The following is an 8,569-nucleotide window of genomic DNA, read 5'->3' as shown; positions in this document are numbered from 1 at the left end:
ACAAGGTAACAAGGTAACAAGGTAACAGGGTAACAGAGTAACAAGGTAGCAAGGTAACAAGGTAACAGGGTAACAAGGTAACAGGGTAACAGAGTAACAAGGTAACAAGGTAACAAGGTAACAAGGTAACAGGGTAACAGAGTAACAAGGTAGCAAGGTAACAAGGTAACAGAGTAACAAGGTAGCAAGGTAACAAGGTAACAGGGTAACAAGGTAACAGGGTAACAGAGTAACAAGGTAACAAGGTAACAGGGTAACAGAGTAACAAGGTAACAAGGTAACAAGGTAACAAGGTAACTGGGTAACAGAGTAACAAGGTAACAAGGTAACAGGGTAACAGAGTAACAAGGTAACAAGGTAACAAGGTAACAGAGTAACAAGGTAACAAGGTAACAAGGTAACAGAGTAACAAGGTAACAAGGTAACATGGTAACAAGGTAACAGAGTAACAAGGTAACAAGGTAACAAGGTAACAGAGTAACAAGGTAACAGGGTAACAAGGTAATATGGTAACAGAGTAACAAGGTAACAGGGTAACAGGGTAACAGAGTAACATTGGGGACGTAATGATTTCAAAAAGAACTTGGGTACATACTTATCAAAATAAAAAGGGGGTACATACTTATCAAAATAAAAAGTGAGGACATAATAATTACCGTATATTATTTTCATTACCAAAAATTCAATTTTAGATAATTTTGAAAGCAAAAGCACGTTACTTTTTAACAACATTAAGAAACACTGATTTAGTTTGTACGGAAAATAACTGGCAAACTGAAGAAAACGGATAAGAAAAGATCAATTTTTATTTCTGAGCAACTAAACTACTCTAGGGCCTAAAATTTAATACTAATTTCTCTAAATATCACTCTTTCCTTTAGCTGTTAACCTTCGAAATAGCCAGGTAAGAGCCCTCAGTGGCTTGCACATATCTGTCTTTTCTGGACTCGCTGACCTTGAAGATTCCTGTGAATTCTGCGTTTTATTTTTTTTATTATTATACATATTTGTGTAAGGTTTATTAACAAATGTCCTAAGCGTACGTGAATGTGGTACACATTACGCGTAAAATTTAAGCACTGTGTGAGGGAACTCTTGAATTGAGGAGGTGTATGAGACGTTAGACTCTTTGTTACTTGTAAAGTGACTTGGTTCCTTGATTTTTATAGTATGAGCGGCTGTTGTTCGCGAATATGTTAAAGAAATATGTCTGTGGGCAGTGTTTCTGGGTTGGTGTTGTGGTAAATCCTCGAGGTTGTAATCTGTACTTCTCGGGACGGATCTATTCCCGAAGGGCATATACTGTGGCACTTTGTTTCTCTGCCTCTTTTTTTCTGACTAAGAGGTAATTTTTTACCGCGTTTGCGGTACTGAAAACAACATTAACCGTAATGTAGCGCTCTCCATTCCAGTATTCCAGTATTTGAAAAATCCTTGTTAAGTCCGCACTTCGTTTTAATCGTTCGAGAGCTTGTGCTGTTTTTCGAATTGAGATTCTCAAAATCCCCAACATCCTCTTTTTCGGCGGTCGAGTGTTATTTTGCAGCCCTAGGCTATTTCTTTCAATTTCTTCGGACTCCTTTAGTTACTTTTTTTTTTTTGACGAGTAGGCAAACACGTCTTGAAATAACAGTGTTTGTATGGAAATTCGATGTCAAATGATTTTCATAAAACATCGCCTCTGAAAAATTCATGAATTGGAAAACTTTAGGCACTATGCAAAGGATTTTACAGAAAATAACTGAGGAATGTAGCTGTGCTAGAAAGCATCTAGTTGCATTTTGACATTTCTATACATTTGTCTGTATAGCGAACCAGCCGTGAACTGCTACTTAAAATAGTTCGCGGGAAAAAAATAGAGGGAAATGTAAACATCATGGAAAGTTCAAAACACGACTAGACGCTTTATGGCACTGCTACATTCCTCCAATTTTTTTCTTAAAATCCCTTCCTAGTGCCAAAAGTTTCCAATTCATGAATTTTTCAGAAGCGAAGTTTTATGAAAATTATTTGACATCGGATTTCCACACAAACACTGTTATTTCAGGATGTGTTTGCCTACCCGTCAAAATGGCGTCGAAAACCGTGTTAAGGCCTATTTAGTACACTAAAAATTCATAAAATACAGCTTGTACAGAATGAATTATATTTTCGCCAAGTTTTGCTTTATAGTCCGTGTTTTTCGCTGTGCGAGCTCCGGTCTCGGGTTATGAAAATAAGTTTATCAAACTTTCAATCTCGGATCTATTTTCGTTTCACCTTGTAAACTATTGTAGTAACAAAACATCTTCGCTTATTTTCTATTCATGTCAAAGTGTATCGTTGAGAGAAGAACTAAAAACTGAGGATGATCGTTTTCCTTCGGAATTGTGCGAATGTCTGAAAGTCCAGTGAATCTTGCGAAAAACAAAAAGAAGCATCCAACCTTGAACCAGGTAATGGTATTCCCATTTCGGAATATGGTCGATCGAACGTAGCCTAAGTGACAACAAGTATGGGGTGGAGAAAAGGACCAGAAAAACAGGCCCTTCCATTTATTGAAAAATGAACTGCCCAAGTAGAGCCAGTACACTAACAAAATAACAGCAATTATGAGAGGGAAGGGAAGGAAAGCTAGTAAAGATCGAGCTCAAGTTCAGCGTTCTAACAGCGCGGACTCAGGCAAACTCGCACCAGTCTTCCCTCCTCCCCTGAGTAAAACTCTTTCCACAGGCGCTACCTCCACCCCCCCCCCCCCCCCCTTCTAAAATCTAGGAGTGTGAATCAAAGTAAAACAAAAACTAGATAAAAACAAACAGGCGAGAAGTTGTTGGCTCCTTCTTTGACCGTTACTTCGCTAAATATTACGTGCTTCCTATTTTCCAGCTAGGCACATTTTTTGAAATCTCGGTGACGCCAGCTTTTCATCGATTTTTGCAATATTCAAACAAGATAGACGGAGTCCACGAAACAGGTGGAAAGGCGTTTAACAGATTATATACTACTATTCATGGTTTTGAAAGTCTTGACATGTTCAGTTTTTGGTGTTCAAACAATTTCGTCATTTTGACTTTTTTCTTTACTTTTCTACGTATGACAGGAACACTGAGTAAGCGTACCTACGTATCTATTTTTCTTCCTATGTGTCCCGGATGTTAGTATAGGTAACCTATTTTGTGTGCGTGTGTCCGTTGTTCTACTACTATTGCGAGCAAATAGAAATAGTAAGTACGTTAAACAAGTATTCCAAAAGAATTCGTGACAGAAAATAACAATAACAACGACAATAACATTTTTGTTGACACGTGCCCTTTAGTAAATAGATTTAAACCTTGACAAAATTAAAAATAAGTCACAAATGTTGCAACCGGGAAAGCGTGATACGTATTTATGGTGTGCGTGTTTTTCAATTCTTCAAAAAAACTGCTTCCTGGTTGGAAATCAGATCAAACATCACGCGGTAAAAAAAAGGGGAAATTTTTACTTTTTTACCTCCGTTGCAGAGAAACATGCATCTGGAGTTTCGGGCGGAAAATAGCATCAGCATCCTTTATATAACCTTGCACTTAAAATTGCAGCTTGTAGCTCAAGTCTAGCGATGCTCAAGGGTTTCTTGGGCGCCACACGCGTCTTTGCTGTTAAAAAGGCGCACCGGCCGACGGCACCATTAGAGTAGCTGAATCTGAAATAGGCTACAGAACAAAATGCCTGTTCACTCGCGTCCCCAAACACATGCAGCTGTATAACTGTTGGACTGTCCACAACATGACGTTAGAATTGAGGGACCAAGAATTCTGAAAGACCATCAGCTCTTTCTGTCATTTTGACCACTCCAAAAGAAACTCTTGTGAAGGCTTCTGATCCCAGCCAATACCAAATTGCCACACTTGTTGCAGGAGAGGTATTGCTCTCATCACCAGGAATGGGGACAGAAAACCAATTGAATCTAACAATTATGCTATCAAACTCAGGATCTTACGCTGCGTGTCTGCGGTCTCTTTTTCCACTTTGTAAACAAAACAGTCAGGTTTTGTGTCCTAAATGACACCAAGGGTACGTTCCACGTTCTAGCACCTTGATCTAGAGGGAGCTCTTTCTGATTCTGGTATGCGTCCTATTACCTCTTTCACGTGCGAAACCCGCTTGGTCAAGTTAAATCCAGCACGTTTCATCATTGCAACAAGCTGCTGTTGCAGTTCCAGTGTTTCAACTGTCGTCTTAACAGGCTTGAACTAATCGTCCATATAAAAATTGCGAATTACGGCACAAGCCGCAATAGGATACTGTGGTCCATTATCCTCTTTAAAAAGGGCATAACTAGCATGTTGGTGCACACTTGGCCCCAAAGATATGTCGCAGATACTGGTAGACTTCGATCTCAGACTCCGGTGATCGGTGCCACAGAAAACGGAGGGTTACTTGATCCGCTGGTGGGACAAAACACTGCCTCTAGTTCTCCAGAAGGGCAACCTTTTCTTCTCTGAATCGCATGGGGACTCCAACAAGATTGTTAAGCAGGTCAGGTCTACTTTCAAGGTGACTGTTCAATGAAGACCCTTGATACTTTGCAGCAGCATCACACACACGTCTGACCTTTCCAGGTTTACTAGAGTTAAGTATAGGATGATGAGGGGCGGTACCACTTATGCTTCACTGGCCGCAGCAGCTTCCTCTTTGGTTCGTTTCTTGATATACCCCTTTCTAGGACTGCGCCATTTTTTTTGTAGGCTCTGCCAAATTCAGGATCACGCTGAAGTCTCTTCTTTAGAAGACCAAGTCTATGGATAGCAACAACACGATTGTCAGGAAGTTGGATGTTTTGATTCTTCCAAAGCAGTGGAACCTCATAATGACCATCTACCTGCCGCGTTCGCTCACTCAGGAACTTCATTACCTTTCCATCCTCAACAGAACGCTGTGAATCGATATCATAGCGACATCCAAAGTTCTCCGTTCGTCACCAAGTTTTCACTGTTTCATGATCTCAGAAATGAAACCCCTTGAAACTAGTGGCTAGACAGTCTGGACTACCCACAAGTGGCCCAAAAAATGTGTGTAAAATAAATCAGGGATCGGATTCACCAGGCCCCTCTAAGTTAAGATGCATCCTAAGTATTTTCTCTTAACAATGGTCTATTGTTAGAGTAATAACGGACTTTTGACAAGAAAAATGCTTAGGAGACATCTTAACTTAGGAGCGCTTTGTGAATCCGGTCCCTGGTCTCCGTGTCATTGTATGCAGCGGAAGCCAGCGACCTTGAAAATGTCTTCAGCGGGCGATTTACCTTAGTTGGTAATCAAAATAAAAACAGTGGGGGTTGAAGCTTTCAGATCAATCATTTCTCTCTTCCCTTTTAGAATAATAGCGAAATTTTACTTGTTATTTCAGGTGATGTTTCATTGGCCCATCGGATGACGCTCTGTCGATATATAAACCAATAACAACAATATAGGGGACAATTGAGAGGGAACAAACAGGTGTCAACTCTCCAAACATTAAAAATTATCACCCAACGAAAAAAAACCTTTGAGGAACGTTTGTGGGTATGAAACTATGGAACTATAGCTGAAGTCGTAGAATTCCCGCTATAATGTTTTAAGGTATATGAATATTTCGACATTCTTTCATCGGAAGGGTATTCTTTTAATAGTTTGCTAATTTATGGTTTTTTAAAACTTTCATTTTAGCAGGTGCTTCGATACGGGCTCAAGTCCCTCCGCTGTAACTCAAGCAATATGAAGAAACAGAGTCCGTTTCTAAGCACGCACCCTCAGGTACGTAAACTGATAATTTGAGGTTTTTGCAATGAGAGCAAAATGTTTAAATTACTTTGCAGAAATTCTTACCCACTAATTATATGATCTGCGTTTGACCTTGTTCGAAAACTTCTGAGTTTCAGATATTACTCCGTGTCAATTTTTTAGCTACATCAAGTGTAGTGTGTGCCTTAGAAAAAGGAAGAAACAAAACACAAAATTCAAAAGTTGTTTAATTTTTGCCTCAATATTTTTACAGAATTTCAACTGCTTTTTATACGTTCGGCAGTATGATATGGGACGTGTGAGGGAATGTCTGAGGAAGAGGCTGGACAAAAATCAATAAAGATATCTGTGTTTGAGAAAATAAACGTGAATAACGATTACGCAAATAAACATATTTTGCAATGCTTAAAATTAATTCGTAGAACAAATTAGAAAGTGGATTTAAATATAGTTTTACCAAATGTAGTTTTGTCGAAACTTTGTAACTTCATGGTGAATTCATATTCAGGAACAGTTTTAATTCATCCCACTTAATTGTTGTGTCTATTTTGGCACCTGCATCTCAAGTTTCAAAAATATTTTCTCCAGTAGGTTTAACCAGAAATCTCTAAAAGAAAAGTGAAAAAAATAGTTTTCGCTGATGCAAGAGAGGACGATTTTTCCTAGATAAATGTACTTGAACTGCAGATTCACAAAAGGTATAGAGATGTTAAAAGCAGACCTGAAGATTTATTGTAAAGGAAACCATGAAACAGAAAATAGCCAATGGTGGGGTTATAATGATGAAACACGGATACATCGCGAATGCTTATCTTCATGGTGCAGTTGTTTTGTAAAAATGATCGAAAATACAATAAAAGTTAAAATAAATCATTTCAGACGATCGTTATCCAAGGGGCAATAAACGGAAACCTTTTCTATATTTTGAAAGACGTACTTCATTGTCAAACAGATACTGAGGAATTTCTAAAATGAATAGTGACAAATATTTTCGTGTTCATAGTTTACTTTGAAGAAGAAAAAAAAAACAATATAGAGGCATGATTTGTAGGAAGCAGTTGAAAACCTTCCCTAAAACAAATTCTTATTTCTAAAGACAAGATCAGTTACCATTCGAGGTACTGACGAGGTACTAAAAGGTATTTATTACCCGTAGAGAAGTATTATTTAATTCAGTATGAACCGTACATGATATTACCAAGACTACTAAAGTTTATACTTTTCATAGTTTTATAAACGATAGAGATGTAAAGAACACTTCTTCACAACAGAGGGAGTTTTTCGTAGTTTACTTTAAGACAAAGACATTGTTGTATCGGCTGCATGGTATTCCAAGAAACCAATAATGAGCTGTAGTGACGAAAACATTATTTGATTTAAGAATTTTTGTTTATAGGTTCGGCTTAACCAAAACAAAAATGAATATTTTATTCAACTGGATATTTAAGAAGTAAACTATGCACCTCTTCGCGGCTGAGAAAAAATAAATACGATGGCCTTAATCGCCTCGGAAAATAGGATTTAGTCGTAAAGAAAATCTCAGCCTTCTAATTCTTCGTCAAAATATCAGTTCAAAATTTCGTAACACTGGAAAACGAATTCCTTCTGTTTTCGAAGGAACAAATATGTCTCTAAAAATGCAAAAGAAGGTCAGCTAGAATTTTTGTTCAAAATTCCATTTTTCGTTTAAAATTCCTTTTCCAGAATATTGGAGCTAAAATATGGAACAGTGTTCCACCTGATATTCGGAAACTATCCAAACATAACTTTAAGAAAAAACTACACGAAGCGCTACTTAAGGTTCTGTCACTTGAGGATACCTGTGTTGACGTGTCTACCCTGATCTCTAAACTGTTGCAATACTCATGACTTATTACCACAAACCGCCAGTGTATATCATATACATATATTTAAACAATTATCCTGCGAAATCGCACGAAATATCGCCTGATACTTAGCCGACGAGGCCGTAGGCCGAGTTGGGTAAAGTCAGGCGATATTCCGCAAGATTGTGAATGAAAGCAACAGCTTCGTTCAAGTTTGAATGAAATCGAAACGAATCGCACTCGTCTAGTGCGCCAATCGTTCCGGAAAAATTTTCGACAAATTTCTAGCCTTAAAAGCTAAAACCATACAGTATTTTGAAGCTGCGAAGGATTTGTTGTGTCTGCCGAGCCGAGCTGAAGGGACTGGAAAAGTTTTCAAACGATTTATCGGGTGAGTGTTTCTTTGTTTACTGCGCAAGCAATTTCACGATCTTTCCTCAGTGTTTTGACAAACGCATCTAGTGCCTTGTTGTTTGCAAGAAATCTGGATCTTTTATGAAACTAAAGTAAAACGGTTTTTCAAGCGGCTCTGATGCTTCTGAGAATAATTGCTTGTATGCCGTCTAGATCTTTTTGTCTGCCAGAAAGATAAAATTTCTCGAGGCACTTCAGTGCGAGCTCGGTTGTGAGAACCAACCTAAGGAAATACATGTACTGTTTGTAATTTCTGAGCCCTAGATTACGGGACAATCCAAAAGTCTAGCGAAAAATACATCAAACGTTTTTGCTGAACTTTAATTTACCAGTTCGTAAACAGAAACGTAAGCAATCGTTTTTGCACTAATCATTACAATTCCTAACGGCAAACTTGGTTGCCTTCTTAGTGTTTAGTATAAAACAGCGTCATTAGTAGTTTGGTGTTCTTGCAGGATATCTGTTATGTGCGGGCGACGCATATGGAGTTCACCATGACCATATTTGGGCAGAGCAACTATGTGTTGAATAATAGCTGTATTTATCATTCGATGCATTTTTTTCTTCCTTTCCATTGGCCGAGAGCC

This window comes from Pavona decussata, unplaced genomic scaffold (assembly GCF_977016875.1).
Source record: "Pavona decussata unplaced genomic scaffold, jaPavDecu1.1 SCAFFOLD_353, whole genome shotgun sequence".
NCBI lineage: Eukaryota > Metazoa > Cnidaria > Anthozoa > Scleractinia > Agariciidae > Pavona > Pavona decussata.
This window is presented reverse-complemented; position numbering follows the sequence as displayed.